Source organism: Nansenia antarctica (genome assembly GCF_963989245.1).
Source record: "Nansenia antarctica genome assembly, contig: SCAFFOLD_1058, whole genome shotgun sequence".
NCBI lineage: Eukaryota > Metazoa > Chordata > Actinopteri > Argentiniformes > Microstomatidae > Nansenia > Nansenia antarctica.
In genome coordinates this window covers 170-5,000 of record NW_027662667.1, presented here as the reverse complement: position 1 = coordinate 5,000, position 4,831 = coordinate 170, and positions in this window count along the sequence as shown.

Sequence of the window (4,831 nt, the reverse complement as noted above, 5' to 3'; positions counted from 1 at the left end):
TGCTATTGTCACTTTATTATCTTGAGTTACGCCTGTCGCCTTATTGTCTTGTGCTGCAATGTCAGGAACGGAAGCCTAAAGCCCAATGCACACGGTGTGCGATTTTGTCGCACCGCGAATTCGATTCCATTGTTTTGAATGAGACAATGCACACGGCGTGCGATGCGATATTGTCGCACGACAACATTCGATTCTCCATTCACACCCACACACTTCGGTGGTGTGAATTGAGAATTGAATGTTGTTGTACGACAAAATCGCATCGCACGCCGTGTGCATTGGGCTTTAGAATTAGTTAATTTAGTTACTGTCTTACACTGATGTACTGTGACCTCACAATAAAACTTGAAACTTTAAATTTGAAACTCATCAACTGCCAACAAAGAATTCCAGAACATTCACCACCTACGTAGAGTGCCTGTTATGTACCTAGCAACAACACTCTGATTGGCTACAAAATGACCCTAACCCATATGGGCGACTTTATTCATCTTCGGCACGTGTAATATGACTTAACAATAAATCAGGAAACTTGGAACGTTCACACACACACACACACACACACACACACACACACACACACTTGAGAAGAAAGTTGATCTTGCGACCTTGTAACCTTCTAGAAACACAATCTAACCACGCTGTAGTTCCTGGACGACCAGAGGTGTGTGTGTGTGTGTGTGTGTGTGTGTGTGTGTGTGTGTGTGTGTGTGTGTGTGTGTGTGTGTGTGGTGGTGTGGGTGTCAGTCCTGCCGTCTCCATGGTTACTGTAATGGAGAATCAATATGTGGTTATTACCTGTCCTCGCTACTGGGGACGGCTCTCATCCCTCCTGTCCTCCTCCTCTCTCCTTCTCTCTCTTCTCCTCTCTCCTCCTCTCCTCTCTCCTCCTCTCATCTCTCCTCCACTCCTCTCTCCTCCTCTCCTCTCTCCTCTCCTCCCCTCCTCTCCTCTCCTCCCCTCCTCTCCTCTCTCCTGTCCTCCTCTCTCCTCCTCTCTCCTCTCCTCTCTCCTCACCTCTCCTCCTCTCCTCTCTCCTCTTCTCCTCTCTCCTCTCCTCTCCTCCTCTCCTCCTCTCTCCTCTCCTCCTCTCTCCTCCTCTCCTCTCTCCTCCTCTCCTCTTCTCCTCTCCTCCTCCTCTCCTCCTCTCCTCTCCTCCTCTCCTCTCCTCCTCTCCTCTCCTCTCCTCTCCTCTTCTCTCCTCTCCTCTCTCCTCTCCTCTCCTCCTCTCCTCTCCTCTCTCTCCTCCTCTCCTCTCTCCTCTCCTCTCCTCTCTCCTCCTCTCTCCTCTCCTCTCCTCTCCTCTCCTCCTCTCCTCTCCTCTCTCCTCCTCTCATTTCTCCTGTCCTCCTCTCTCCTTCTCTCTCTCCTCCTCTCCTCTCTTCTCCTCTCTCCTGTCCTCTCCTCTCCCCTCTTCCTCTCTCCTCCTCTCCTGTCCTCTGTTCCTCATCCTCTCTCCTCCTCTCTCCTGTCCTCCTCTCCTCTCTCCTCCTCTCCTCTCCTCCTCTCCTCTCCTCCTCTCCTCTCCTCCTCTCCTCTCCTCCTCTCCTCTCCTCCTCTCTCCTCTCCTCCTCCTCTCCTCCTCTCCTCCTCTCCTCCTCCCCTCTCCTCTCCTCTCCTCTCCTCCTCTCCTCTCCTCTCTCCTCTCCTCTCTCTCCTCCTCTCCTCTCCTCTCTCCTCTCCTCTCTCCTCCTCTCTCCTCTCCTCTCCTCCTCTCCTCTCATCTCTCCTCCTCTCCTCTCTCCTCCTCTCATCTCTCCTGTCCTCCTCTCTCCTTCTCTCTCTCCTCCTCTCCTCTCTCCTCTCCTCCTCTCTTCTCCTCTCTCCTCTCCTCTCCTCTCCTCTCCCCTCTTCCTCTCTCCTCCTCTCTCCTCCTCTCCTGTCCTCTGTTCCTCATCCTCTCTCCTCCTCTCTCCTGTCCTCCTCTCCTCTCTCCTCCTCTCCTCTCCTCTCCTCTCCTCTCTCCTCCTCTCTCCTCTCCTCCTCTCCTCTCCTCCTCTCCTCCTCTCATCTCTCCTCCTCTCCTCTCCTCTCTCCTATCCTCTCTCAGCCCCATAATTGAAGATATCCCTCCTTTTCATCCTCTGTTCCATCTCGGGGAGAGAGAGAGTGTTCACAACGTGTCTGCTCCCTGGGCCAAACGGATAGGAGAATCAGTTAGAGTGTGTGTGTGTGTGTGTGTGTGTGTGTGTGTGTGTGTGTATGTATGTATGTATGTGTGTGTGTGTGTGTGTGTGTGTGTGTGTATGTGTATGTGTGTGTGTGTGTGTCTTTGTGTGTGTGTGCGTGTGTGTGTGTGTGTATGTCTTTGTGTGTGTGTGTGTGTGTGTATCTTTGTGTGCGCATGCAAACACAAATAATGAGTCAGTGTGTAAACAAATGCTGTATAATCAGAAGTGATTAGTGCTCTAATATGCTAATCAATCCATATCATGCTAGCAGGGTGTGTGTGTGTGTGTGTGTGTTCTCAGATCAGAGAGGGAGAGAGGGGGGTAGGGAGGGAGGTATAGAGGAAGGGTAGAGGGGGAGGGTAGAGAGGGAGGTAGAGAGTGGGCTAGAGAGAGAGGTAGAGGGTGAGGTAGGGAGGTAGAGAGAGAAATAGAGAGGGGGGTAGGGAGAGAGGGAGCTAGGGAGGGAGGTAAAGAGGAAGGTAGAGAGGGCGGTAGAGAGGGAGGTAGAGAGGGAGGTAGAGAGGAGGGTAGATAGGTAGAGAGGGGGGTAGAGAGAGAGGTAGAGGGGAGGTATAGAGGTAGAGAGAGAGGTAGAGAGAGAGAGAGGTAGAGAGGGAGGTAGAGAGGTAGAGAGAGGGGTAGAGAGGCAGGTAGAGAGAGAAGTAGAGAGGGGGGTAGAGAGGTAGAGAGAGGGGTAGAGGTAGAGAGGGAGGTAGTGGTATAGAGGTAGAGAGAGAAGTAGAGAGGGAGGTATAGAGGTAGAGAGAGAGGTAGTGGTATAGAGGTAGAGAGAGAAGTAGAGAGGTGTAGAGGTAGAGAGGTAGAGAGGTAGAGAGGGAGGTAGTGGTATCGAGGTAGAGAGGGAGGTAGAGAGGCAGGTAGAGAGAGAAGTAGAGAGGGGAGTAGAGAGGTAGAGAGGGAGGTAGTGGTAGAGGTAGAGAGGGAGGTATCGAGGTAGAGAGGGAGGTAGAGGTAGAGAGGTAGGGAGATAGGGAGGGCGGTGGAGTTGGAGAGAGAGAGGGAGGTAGAGAGAGATGCCCAACGTGTGAAACAAAGGTAGAGGGAGAGGGAGGTAGAAGGGGAGGTAGAGAGGGGGGTAGAGAGGGAGGTAGGGAGAGAGAGAGGCTGATTGAGGTAGAGGAGGGATGTGTGTGGGGGGGCAGATGGTCACTCACTCACACCTCTACCCTGTTTTCTATCTCACCTCTCTCTCTCCCTCCCTCCCTATCTTTCTTTCTCTTTCTCTCTGCAAGGTAACCAGCGCACAATGGAAAATCACTTTTGCCTCTATCTCTCTCCCCCCCTCTTCTCTCTCCCCCCCTCTTCTCCCTCCCCCTCTTTTCTCTTCTCCTCTCTTCTCCTCTCTCACCTCCTCTCCCACCTCCTCTCTCTCTCTCCTCCTCTCCCTCCCCCCCCCTCCTTCTCTCCATCTCATGTAAAGCAGCCTGTGGCCTTGTGTACAGAGACAGAAAGGCCAACCACAAGGTCGCACAGGAGCATTAACATTACAATGACTAGAACACACACACACACACACACACATCATATCACTCACCAAACACCATCCCTCCCTGTGTGTGTGTGTGTGTGTGTGTGTGTGTGTGTGTGTGTGTACAACATTAAACAACTGAGTGACTATTTCAGACAGACAGACAGACAGACAGACTTTGTTGAATGCTGAAGCTAGACCAATCATCAATCTATCATTTGAGAATCAACACTTTCAGTTCAAAAATAATAAATCTCCTCTCCTCTCCCCTCCCCTCCTCTCCACTCCTCTCCTCTCCTCTCCTCCCCTCCTCTCCCCTCCCCTCCCCTCCCCTCTCCTCTCCTCCCCTCCCCTCCCCTCCTCTCCTCCTCTCCCCTCCCCTCCCCTCCTCTCCATCTCCTCTCATCTCCCCTCCTCCCCTCCCCTCCCCTCCTCTCCCCTCCTCTCCCCTCCTCTCCCCTCTCCTCCTCTCCATCTCCTCTCATCTCCTCTCCCCTCCCCTCCTCTCCTCTCCTCTCCTCTCCCCTCCTCTCCTCTCCTCTCCCCTCCTCCTCTCCCCTCCCCTCCTCTCCTCTCCATCTCCTCTCATCTCCTCTCCCCTCCTCCCCTCCCCTCCTCTCCATCTCCTCTCATCTCCTCTCCCCTCCTCCTCTCCCCTCCCCTCCTCTCATCTCCTCTCATCTCCTCTCCCTTCCTCCCCTCCCCTCCTCTCCCCTCCCCTCCTCTCCTCTCCTCTCCCCTCCCCTCCCCTCCTCTCCTCTCTCCTGTCAGTCACACACCTCCTGCTTTCCAAACCTCAGGCTTTATACTGTGCTTAAACTGCAGTGTGTGTGTGTGTGTGTGTGTGTGTGTGTGTGTGTGTGTGCACGCGGGCCGGCACTGCGGCGGAACAGTGGGAGATGAGAGGAGAGGAGAGGAGGAGGAGAGGAAGGAAGAGAGGAGAGGAGGGGAGGAGAGGAGAGGAGAGGAGATGAGGGGAGGAGAGAAGGGAGGGGAGGAGGAGGGGAGAGGAGAGGAGAGAAGGAGAAAGGGAGGAGATGAGAGGAGGAGGGGAGAGGAGAGGAGAAGGGGGGAGAGGAGAGGAGAAGGGAGAGGAGAGGAGAGGGAGAGGGGGAGAGGACAGGAGAAGAGAGGAGAGGAGAGAAGAGGAGAGGAGGAGGAGGAGAGGAGA